Source organism: Camelus bactrianus, chromosome 35 (genome assembly GCF_048773025.1).
Source record: "Camelus bactrianus isolate YW-2024 breed Bactrian camel chromosome 35, ASM4877302v1, whole genome shotgun sequence".
NCBI classification, from domain to species: Eukaryota; Metazoa; Chordata; class Mammalia; order Artiodactyla; family Camelidae; genus Camelus; species Camelus bactrianus.
This window is the reverse complement of record NC_133573.1, coordinates 29,791,739-29,803,753: the sequence shown is the minus strand read 5'-3', so window position 1 is coordinate 29,803,753 and position 12,015 is coordinate 29,791,739. Positions and strand designations below refer to the sequence as shown.

General features: G+C 51.6%; 1 long non-coding RNA gene across 2 annotated transcripts in view; it reads right to left on the bottom strand.

Moving 5' to 3' along the window:
• Positions 1-12,015, bottom strand: part of LOC105074454 (uncharacterized) — a 63,875-nt gene that overhangs the window by 34,260 nt on the left and 17,600 nt on the right. The window contains exon 4 of one of the 2 annotated variants that reach the window (XR_835793.3): positions 827-3,967. The exons of the other annotated variant lie outside the window; for it this stretch is intronic. This is a non-coding gene — a long non-coding RNA (uncharacterized LOC105074454). Of the gene's footprint in view, positions 1-826; positions 3,968-12,015 lie in introns of those variants that run through there. 2 annotated transcript variants of the gene reach the window in all.

Genomic DNA, 12,015 nt, shown 5'->3' with positions numbered 1-12,015 from the left:
AGGGATACCCAGAAGGAAGGTTCTGGAAGTGAGAGCAGAAGCACTGTGCTGAAATATGTTGGCGGCAAACAGGGACAGGGACAGGCAGTTTGCGGTGGATTTACACTGTTCTGGGGATGGAAACAATGAGAGGTTTATGAAGCTTGTTTACACACCCAGAAATGCATTTGGCTTTCAGGAGCAGAGTGCTGTGGCAAACGGCTGACATTCAGCGACTGCCCTCCACACAGCTCCGTTCTCAGTGGCTCAGCAAGTTACGGAAGTCCTCCTCAGTTTCAAGGTACCAGGAGCCATAAATCCATATTCAATTAGCTCTGAGTGAAATGCGGAAGATGATAGGGTCTTTGTGCTAAAAATGAAATCCAAACGGGGCTGGTTGATTTATGTCCAATTCAGAGTTGTAATTTAATTAAAACGACATACTGAATTAAAAAAAAAAAAAACAAAAACCTCTCTGGCAGAGTCCTTCCCACGTGAAATTCAAACTCAGTGCCTGATGGCTGAGGAATCCCGTCTTCCATTTCACTGTAACATTGCTTAATATGTTTACTCACTTCCCTTCCCACAGCTTACTTTCTTAACTGGCTTGTTTCTCATTAAATCACTGGATTTCTTAGTGACTCAGAGTTGTAACGCTCAAGTTTGCATACAAACCCGTCTCTCTGTCTCACTGGGTGACTTACATGACGGCTCCTGGAAGATTAACTCTCTTCTTCACCAGGCCTGGTTTGAGTTTAAGAATAGGATATTGAGGCAAAGTTACAAATGAAAAGATAAATAAAGTGATAGATTTTAAAAAACTGTGTCAGGAGTTGAAACTGAGAAGTTAATATAAAAGTGAAATTTTAATAATGCATCTGGAAAATGGAAATTTCCCATCATAACCTTAATTGTTGTGCCGTCATTACAAGAAAACAAAAGAATTCCAGTCAAGCAAAGCTTCTTTCTTCTTCCCTCTAAGAAGTGCAAAACATAAGTAAAATTAAGTTATAAAATAATCTAGTATCATAAGCAGTTAATGAACTATTATTAAGTAATTTGAAAAATTTACTTGTACTTTCATAGATGCCCAACTTCCAACCTCCAGGACACCTAACAATTCATTTCCACCCAAGTGTAAGTGACCATAAAATGCCGTGTAACTGCCCCCTGTGCAGCCATCACTCCAAACAGCACATGGGACATTGCCATCACCACGGAAAGTTCTCCTGGGCCCCTTTCCAGTGAATCCTCCCAAACCATCATTTCTGGTTTTCTTCCCGCTGGCTTTCTTTGGCTGGGGACATGCTGGAGGTCCCCGTGCTGTGTCCTTCTCCCCAGGGTGCACAGGGCTGCTGGGGCCAGGGCCAAGGCTGGGGGCGCAGCTGGGCCGGGCCCACCGGGATTCCCGCCCCACACCCCGCGAGCCCGAGAGCAGCCCCAGTCCCCGGTCCCCAGGCAGGGCTCAACGCTTTCCTTTTTGGCTCTTCGGTGTCCTCTGTGCTCCAGGTGGTTTTAAAATCCTATGATTCTGGAAACCCTGGCTGTTTCTCACTGTTGGGAGGAGAGCAACTCTAGCACCCTACGGGGAAGGCCGAGGCCCACCCCACTCTCCCCACCGGCCCCAGCAAGTCTGTTGGCGCCATCTGCCAACACTGTGTCTGTCACACTGCGGTGATTCGCACAGGACTTCAAACTTTCTCATTGTCACGTGTTTGTTACGGTGGCCTGTGGTCAGCGATCTCTGCCGTCACTACCGCAGCTCGCTGCCCAGGTGACCGAGCACGGAAAAGAAGCGGCCGCGACAGAAATCCTACTGAGCCACACGGCGCAGAAACTGCGACCGTCACCCCGGGCCGCGGCCACGAAAGGGAAGGAGGCCCTCGGTGGGGCACACTTCCTTTAAGCCAAAATCATGGGTATTTTAGGCCCCCTTTTAACAAAATCACACAGTTCTGTCAATGAAAGTGCCCAAGGCTGACTGCCGTTTCCCACCCTGACTGGACGGTCACTTGTGCCGGCGCCTGCTCAGGAAAACAGTCCTGCGCTTCCCTTGACCGCAGTGTGTTCACAGAGTGAACTTACGTGCACATAAGTGTGCTGCAGCACCACCAGGGTCATCGCAGGCCTTCCCACAGCGAAGGGGCTGCAGGCGAGACGTGAGGTTAACTACCGGCCCAGGAGCGCCCACGGGCCTTTTACGGTGGGCGAGTTCGGTAGTCCTTGCTTACTGGGAATTAGGGGCAAATTGACTTTCAGGCAAACAATTACTAGCAGAAGTCAAATTAATATAAAGAACTAGAAACCTCTTTTCTGCACGGGGGATTGATGCTCAGAAAAAGTCGAGTTGACTGTGTGTGTGTGTGTGTGTGTAGGGTTTGGAACGGGGAGTCGTCGTAATGGGCACGCTGTCTGCCCGCCATGGCGGGGCAGGGACGGGTCTCTCCTACAGTGAAGTCCATGAGAAATTTCAGAGCATCTATGAACTAGGTGTCACCAAGCCCTGAGGAGCGGTCCTGTCTAGAAGGATCTCACCAAGGGGTGGCCTTGCTGACACCTCCGCAGGGAAGGGGTCGTTTCCCCACTGAGCACCGGGATCCAGCTCTTTCCTGAAAGCTGTCCTCTTCCCAGCGGGCCGCTCTGCCTGACACAGACCCTCTTCAAGCCTGCGGCAAGTCTGGAGGAGGAGGTGGACTGTCGGGCTGTGTCCTGGACAAACTGGGAGCCTGTTCCGCTTTCTCCACCGGGGCCACCAAAGCTTCTGTCCCTGGCTCTGACCCCTACTTCGCTGGGTCCCCTGAGCAGTGCCGCTGAAGGCTGCAGTGGGCCCACCATCCACACCCATAAAGCACTGCCAACTGCCATCGGCCCAGACGGCTAGGGTCCAAACTTGGGATTCTCTGACCCCAAACCCCAGCTGCTTGGACAAGTGCACCCCTACCAGCTCTGGCTTCCTCTGCCTTCTGGTTTCTGATAGAATGAGCTCCAATCCTACTGTCCCCATGCTCAGCATCTGACTGAAACCCCCAGGTTTAGAGTCCCCTCACTCATACCCGCCGCCGGTGCTCCTGGGGATCCTAAGTCCTCCAGAACCACAGACAGAGAAACAACGCTGTGTGCTTGTTTTTATAAAGATTCTGCCACTCAGAGGCTGGTGAGCAAGAGCTTCTGCCAAAATCTTGACCTAGGAAGCCTTCTTCACTGCTGTTTTCGGCAATTGCCCCAGGCGATGAGTTTATGCAAATAATCCCAGAGGAGGTGCGGGGCCTCTGAGAACACTGGTGATTACAGTGTCAAACCCAGCATTTTCAGTGATGAAGCCTTTGGAATGTAATCTTTGCACGGCCTCCTTCAATCTCCTGAGTAATAAACAATCATTTGTGATCATTGCAAATAGCAGCCTCTCCTCCATCCCAGAGAGGCTGTGTGGTAGAAGGTCGGAGTTTCTGCCCCCAGGAAGGGGTCTTTGGACCAAGCCCCTCATCCGTCTTGGCCGTCATGTCTGCATCTGAGAAATGAGGCTCTTCCACCCGTCACCGTCGCTTGAAAGCTACCTTCTGGGACACATGCTCTTCCAGGCAGCGCCACGTCTATTTTTGTTTCTTCTCTTCCTCTCAACACCCAGTCAACATGATGCCACAAATGTGGCTAGCTGTTCGAAATGATTTAAAGAACTGAACACCAGAGACAAGCTCCAACCCTCCTGGGTATATTTGGAGGCTCTTCTCACAAATGTCAAGGTTCTCTGCGTTACAGTAGGCTCGTGTTAGCTTCCCATGGTTTATTTTGGGCATCGTGAAATCTGTAGCAATTAGCTTCTCACAAGTCTATTTTGTGCTGAAGAGTCTGTTACTTCCCATTCCTGTGACTTCTTTGGTTCCACCTTCACCGTGACTGGCTTCATTCCCAGCCTGATCTGACCGCTTTCAATTCAGAGTTTCTCTTTGCTTCTGTCTTCTAGGCTGTGCTCAGTCCTTTTAAATGCTATCTGGTAAGAAACCAAGTGCAAATTAGGAAGATGCTGTGGGTTAGTGAGCTGTAAACATGACTTAAATAGAGAAGTGTTTCTTTCGACAGGGAATGGGAGAATATATGCGTAGAGAGAATGCTAAGATTGTAATTTCATACATTCTTTCTGAAATGTGTGCATTTCTGTCACAGGGACCAGAGACAGAAATAGAAAGAGGAGGGTAGGACCCTCTAAGTAGATTACTGTTAACAGAGATAAGAACGGAATTCTTTGCATTGAGAAGGCGCCTAGAGGCAGTGCCTCCCTTAGCATCCTCCCAAATCCCTTATTTTTATTCGTCCAATCACTTTAAAAACCTTGGTCAGACTGCCGTTTGAGACAGGAATCCCCACTTAGGTATCTCATACAGGATTACATAAAGGAAATAAAAATTATGTCCCTCGGAGATTAGGAAGAGCATGAGGAGTATTAGGAGGGCTTAAGGTAGATGATCTAATGAGCATGGAAAGGCTTCCCTCTTCAAAACAAAAAAGCTGGCATTAATTAGAACTGTTGTGGTCTGTTCTTTAAAAACCTGGTAATTTTGCCTGAACAGGAGAGAAGCATGCTAAGCTCCGAGAAGGAAGTTCCCAGCTCCTAGGAGCCCGCCGCTGGAGAGACCCGGCGCGCGCTGGACAGCGTCCGGCGGCCGCAGCGAGCTGGGTGCCAGCGCGCCAGGCCCACTGAGGCAGCGTTTCCACGGCAGAGCTGCCGTGTGCCTTCAGCCTTCGGCTCCCGCGTGCGGGGCCGGGGCCTGCTTCTCCGGGGAACCTCGCTGGTGGGGCCCCGCGCTCACTGTCCAGGCTCGGGAGGTCCCTGCACACATGGAATGCGGGGCCCTCCCCGCACACCCCGCTTCTCTGGCCCCTCTTGTTCCCATCATCAGGCCCAAATTGTCGACGTCTGTGCTGTCATGCCGATTTTACTTTTCAAGTTTTCAAATAAATCGCGTTTGTGTCCTCCCCCTTCAAGGTAGAGACCAGGTCCGGAAATCACCTGCCGAGCATGTGTGGTCACAGCCACCTTTCCCTGGAGCACCTCCCGTGCCTGGTCTGTGCTCACACGGCCAAGCCCCCTGCGCGGGGCGGACCGGGGGAGGCGCACGGGAGGCTGGACCTTCCTGTCCGTCCTGGGCACAGCTCAGGACCCCGGGTCCCACGTCCTCGCTGGCACACATGCCTGCGGCCCCCTGGGGACACTGACATCCCCGCTGCGCACGCTCGGCCAGGCTGCGCCGGGCTTACTTACAAGCCAGAGCCCAGGCTTTGGCCAGGCCACTTGCTTTTGCTCATTCCTCCTCTTTCTACGGGCTGGGGATGTTCACTGGCAAAAGTGCGGCTGCCAGTGGACACTAGAACTGGGAGGGCCTGACGGTGTTTTGGTTGAGCTAAAGTGAAGCCGGGGCCCTTGCAGTGACAGCTCAGGGCTGTGCTCAGCAGCTTTGAAGTCTTCGTTCTGACAGTGCAGGTCAGGCCTTCACAGCGTCACAGCAGCTGTCACTACACCATGGACTCAGGAGGGGAGCTAGTTTGAGATTCTTGATGCCGCGTTCGATCACAGTTCCTCATCATGCTACCAACGGATTATTGACCTGAATGAGTCCTTGTCCAACCAGAGGTAGGAAAAGTTTCAAGTCAGAGTCTTAAAAATGTATTGTTTCCAATAAGCCATTGTTTACCACCTTTCTCTTAAGACAACACTTAGCGGTGTGGTCTGGTCAACACCTTACTATTTAACACGCCCTGATTACACTGATGATAAATTTGAGAATGCTGCAGACATGGGCACCGTAAGTAACAGACTGGGTTCTTACTTGATTAAGGTGCAGAGTGACCCCCATGTCCAAAACACATTGTATTTTTATTTCTTGGCAAGAAATACATGTTTCTTCCTAGGACAGTGGGATTTCTGACTGGGCAGTGAGCTTGAGATTCAGCGGCCCTCTGGATGATGCAGAGTAAAGTGAGTTCTATTCAGGTGTCTTCTGTTTAGGGGAAGGGGGCCGGCACGTGGCAGAAACCAACCAAGCACTCAGTCCACCAAGAACAAGTGTACGTGGAGCAACGAGAACGCTCGTCACAGCTGGTGGGGCTGCAGAACGTGCAGCCTCTCTGCGGGACAGCGTGGCGGTTTCTTACAAAACTACGCAGACTCCGAGAATACGACCCAGCAAGCAAGCTCCTTGGTATTTACTCAAATAAGGTGACTATTTACATCACATAAAAACCTGCACATGGATGCTTTATTCATAGCAGCTTTATTCATACTGCCACATACTGGAGGAAACCAAGATGTCCTTCAGCATGCGAATGGATGAATAAACTGTGGTCCTTCAGGTAATGACATATTACTCAGTGATAAAAAGAAACGAGCCATCAAACCATGAAAAGACAGATGCATGCTACTAAGTCAAAGCAGCTAATGTGGAAAGGCTACGCACTGCATGATCCCAACTACAAGGCGTCCCACAAAGGTACAGCCAAGGAGGCAGTAAGAAGCTGAGTGGTCGCAGGGGCTGGGGGCACGTGCACAGGTGGAGCAGAGGGTCTCCAGGGCAGTGGGACCACCCTATTTGGGACACTCCCAGTGACTACACGACATTACACTGTGTCCAGACCCACAGAATGCACGGCACCACACGTGAAGCCTGACGTCAGCCCTGGACCCTGGTGACAATGACGGGTCAGTGTAGGTCCATCCACCGTAACTGGGTCCCATCTGGTGGGGGTGTTGACGGTGGAGAGGCTGCGTGTGAGGAGGTGGCTCAGGGAGCACACTGGTAACCTCTTTACCTTCCCATCAGATTTGCTGTGAACCCTTCACTGCTCTAGAACACACAGTCTTTTTAAAACAGCTACGGAGGATGGGGTGCGAGCGCAGGCACTCAGAGGCATCTGCTCATGTCCCACCAGCGCACCCCTGACTTTGCCTGCGGCCGGAGGGCAGCTTCCCGCCACACCGTCTAACCATGGCTCAGTGAGGCACTTGGGGCCTTTTTTTAAAAAATCACATCAGCAGAAATAATTGATCACAGGTGTCTCTGTAACTGAGCCACACTGGGAAGTGGCACCACACCGATGGCCTCAAAGCCCCACCACCCGGGAGAAGGGGGCTCGGCAGCTCAGAGGGCAGGCGGGAGGCCCTCTCTTGAGCCATAATGTCCACGAGTTCCTTGCCCGCTGCTTTATAACTGGCTTGACAACCGGCTCAAGCCTGTGTGGTCTGCCCCCAGCGTGTTTATCCAGGCAGGGGACTTGGATTATGTGCATTTCACATTAGGTTTATATTTAAACCAAGGTCCTTGCAGTTTACCAAAAAAGTAGCAAAAAGCAAAAGCAAACCCAAAGCCTGCTGTCTGGCACCAAGATGGGGCCAGCCTGACGTCATCGGTTCATGACTCCACAGCCCGGAGAGGAGGAGGAGGCTGACGGCGGCTGAGAGGCACCAGGTTACTGTCTCCATGGCAACAGGGGCTTCTGCATCACGTCGGATTTGGGAGAAGGGCTGCCGACTGGACGTTAAGGATCGTTCTTTTCATCTTGTTCTGACTTCTGTGTAAGCCACAGCCATTTCTCCCCACGTCAGCACCCGGTGCTGTTTCTCCGTGACTCCCCAATTCCTAGGCTGACCCAGTTCATCCTCAGTTACTCAGAAAGGGGGATGGATACAATGCCAGGTGTGACGGATGAGGCTTTGGAAGGGAGCCAGAAAGGGCGCTCCATTCTCCCAAAACAGCACCTTCACAATGGCACGACAGTGAAGACTTAAAGGAAAAAGGTGGTGGAAACGCATCAAAGTGGAGGCACAGCCCCTGAGAACGGAGGTGAAGAGGCGTGTGCTGCCTCCCCAGCTCCCCCACCAAGGGCCTCCTCCCGGTCTTGTCCAGGTCTGCACCCCTCCAACAGAGACAGGACCGTCCATCCCTGCAGCTGGTGCACGCTGCAGAGCCCTGCCGGGGGAGAGGGACGTGTCAGTGTAGACCCTCTCCGCCCTCGTGCACGTCACAGCGAGGCCCCCAGTGGACCTGCTTCCCTTGTGAAGTGTGGATATGATGGAAACGTTCTGGGTTCAAATGTAGGCAAGTTTGTTCTGTGAAAGTGGAAACTTCATTCTGGCAGAACTCAGAGTGACAGGCTGACACTCACTTATGAATCGAGGGAGCTGTGAGGAGCCCAGGTGCCTCCAGGGCCAGGTGGGACATAAACCTGTCAAGGGTGATGCAATTAGGACTGGTGTGGCTTGTGGCTAAGGGCACTTGCCCTCCTTAAATAATGATAGCTGACATCCACTGAGTGCATATCCTTTGCCAGGTGCTCTTCAAGAATTTTGCTTATTTACTGATTTAATCTTCACAGAGAATCCTCAAAGAGAGTCTTACTAGGCCCAGTTTAAGATGAAAACCGAGGCACAGAGAAGGTAAGTGATTTTTGAAGGTCACGTGGCTGGCTGGTGGCAGAGCTGGGTGCCAGGGCCAGGGGATCTCCCTCCATCGCCCACTGCGTTAGTCCCCCTGGACTACAAACAGCAAAATACTCTAGACTGTTGAGCTTATAAACAACAGACACTCATTGTAGCAGTTTTGAAGACTGAAAGTCCAAGATCAGGGCATCAGGAAGCCTGGTGTCCAGTGAGACCCGCTTCCTGGCTCATCGGTGGTCCTGGCTCATCTTGCTGTGTCCTCACCTGGAGGATGGGGGTGGGGCCCTCTGGGGCCCCTCTATAAGGGCACTAACCCCATCCTGGGGCCCCACCCTTATGACCTCATCGCCTCCCAGAGGCCCCACCTCCAGACACCACCACCTGGGGGTTAGGTTTCAACATACGATTTTGGGGGGACGCAACACTCAGGCTGCAGCACCCACTCCTATGTGTGAGGCATTGGGTTGAGAAAACTGAACAATGTGATCACAGGAGATTCTGGTAAGAACAGATGAGAGGGTATCTCAAGGAACTCAGTGACAAGTGGCATTGATGGGGACAGGGAAGGAGGAGAGCTGGCAGAGACCGAGCACGGCCAGAAGCCACAGACCACAGCAGGAGGGCCGGGCCCGGCGTGCTGGGAGCGGGGGCGGCGGAGCGGGCAAGGGCGGGCAGGAAAGGCCAACGAGCTGGACCTCAGACGACAGGCAAGAACAGAGGACAGAGGGTGAGGCTGTTCACCTCCCACTTCACACACTTCTTCAAGAAAGCGTAACCTTCGACCTGGAAAGGGTAAAACTCCCTCAGGATGAGGAAACTGGAGCCCAAGAGAGGGGAGGAGACAGGAGCACATGGCTGGTATCTGTGAGTGACAGCCTCAGGGTGCTGCAAGACCGGGCACCAGTGCCGGTGACACCTCTCGTGTCCCATTCTGGGCACTTGGAGAGAAAGGGAAGGCACCAGAAGCCGCAAGACATTTGACTTTCTCCTGCTGTGGCAGCGGGACATCAGTGGGTGTCCCCACCCCGACCGGGGGAGGGCAGCGCTGGACCCTGGGAGTTAAACAGCATAAGGCTGGAGTGTTTTGCTTTGACTTCCAAGGTAGGCTGTGGGAGAGAAGGAGGAGAATGAGAAGTGCTGGGAAGGCTGGGGGAGGGCTGGGAGGGCTGGGGAGGGCTAGGGGGTTGGGGGAGGGCTGGCGTCACAGGCACGTGGCCAGGACAGCCCCATGGGGCCCTGCATCCCTCTGGGAGGCCTGTCTGCAGGTTCCCCCAACAACCTGGCACCCTTTTTGTCCCCATCAGCTCATTTTCATTTTGCCCCAGGCCCAGCAAATGCTGCAGCCAGCCCTGGGCTGAGAGGACAGTGAGCAGAACTTTGCAGTGTATCAGTGGATTAAAACTGAGTTGTGTTCACGGAGAGGTCTACTTGAAGTGAAGTATAAGACGTAAATGGTTGAGTTGATCAGGAAACTTTCAGGTAGAGAAACGGGAAAAATGGAAAAGCAAGACAGAACAGTAAGAAGAGACTAAATTGGCAATTACCAATTTAGTAATTGAGAAATCAGTGATATGCATTCGACACCATGACTGAATTTAAGTTGCTGCCAAGCGGCTAGAGGAGAGGGAAGATATGAAGCATTCAGGTAATCCACATTATCCATAAGTAATGCACGTTAAATTTTCAAAGGAAATTTGTTATCTATTGTGCCTGCCTTTTCCCCAGGGACTGAGGTATCAAGGTGCAACGTCCCCTTCAGTATTTATGTGGAAAACACTGGGTGATAAGGCGAAAGCCTTCCTGAACAACACGCCAACAGTCAACGCGGCTGGTTTCCTTAGCGCGTCCCTCGGTGTAGCACACAAGCATAACACCAACAACAGTCTGTAAAATGGGGCCACTGAGGACCAGATGGATGAAGGCCAAGGGCACCGTCTGCAACTGCCCTGGTCCCACCCAGCGGTCAAGTCTAGACAAGAAGACTATGAACTACATGTCTCTTGGGCAATCCTCCAGAAACATTTCTCACAATCAAGCTTTTGAAACGACTTGAAAGAACACACTTTAAGGTTATGGTGACAGCAATATTGTATAAGTGCGTAGGCAGGCCACATCACTGATACACCCTCGTGGAACTGACGGACCCACCCAAGACCCCAACTTGAACAGAGAGCTGCGGCTTTCACGTAGAGGCGGAGTGACGGAACAGTGCCGATGGCACAAATACTCATCTTCAAAGACAATCGTGGGTCCGTATATCCCACCACATGCCCATAAATGAATGACCCAAGCTGCGAAGTCTAAATTATAGGACATAAAAACAGGGTTCTGAAGTTCAACCGCCTGCCTAAGATTCCAGTTTGTATCCTCAGCAAGTTACGTATCTAAGCCCCGACTTCCTCATCTATTGACTGGTGATAATGTTAGCGCCCAAGTTTTTAGAGGTGCTGGGAGAACGAATGAGGAATTTATGTAAAGGATTTCACACTACAATGAATCGGGGCACACAGCCTGTGACCCATAAACACTTCTAAGAACATGACTATGATGGTTTCATCTAGAATATTTTAAAAGTGTCAACAGCAACTGTTCATGTGAACATTAAAAAAAAATCTCAGAATCACCTCCATTATGATCAGCTTCCAAGCAGTGTGGCTTCTCAGTGGACCTTGGAGGATAAGCGAGTTGCCAGATGTATCTCAGTTTAGCCAAGTGATCTGCTCTGCTCCACGGAGTCACTGCCTGCAGACCAGCTCAGTGACAGGGCTAGAACAGCTGACCAGGTGCCATTCCTCCCTGGTGCTGCAGAGAAAAGAGCTTCACGTGTCTCGTGTGGAGTCAGGGTAACGGGGCAGGCAGAGCACTTTAGTTCACTCTCCAGTGCTTTCCAATCAAGATGAACTTTTAAAAAAAATCGAAGGGCTGGGGAACAGTTTGGTTCCCACGACCCCAACTCTGCTGGATGCTCTTCCTTCGCCCTAACGCTCCCTCTGAGAAGAGAAGAGGTGGGTTCTCTGTAAACTAAGCCCCTGCAGCTCTCACTGAGTTGGAGGAGCGTGGACAGCTCTGCCAATCCACAGGCCTTCCTGGGAGCAGATTACACGACGACCAACTGCGTGCAACTTCAGATACGGCAGGGCTGTGCATCTGCGCCACGATCTACACCTTACCTTGTAAGGTGGGCTATGCTCATGGACACAGAAAGTCCTGCTGTGGTGGGACACACAGAGTTACTTGCAATGACTTCTGTTTGCGTCCAGTGAAGCCATGGCTGAGTTCAAACCTTGAAGCCACACCACCAAGGCTAGAATCATGATTTGACAAACTCCTAGCTGTCATATTCTAGAGAAAAGACCTCACCTTACCTATGAAGTGAGTGTGATGGTATCATTTTTGTCGTGCAGATTCAATAATGACTGTGTACAGAGCATTCAGCAAGTTGGCATCTATTAAGCACTCAAAAGCGAGAAGAGTTACTATTACAATTTTGCTCCCTGGTTAATAGTATGATTCAGTGGCCCGAGAAATGCAGGCAGCAGCAAACTGGCGAGAAGCGATCAGCAGGTACAGCCTCGCACCACGGCCACAGCCGAAGGCACCGCGGCGAG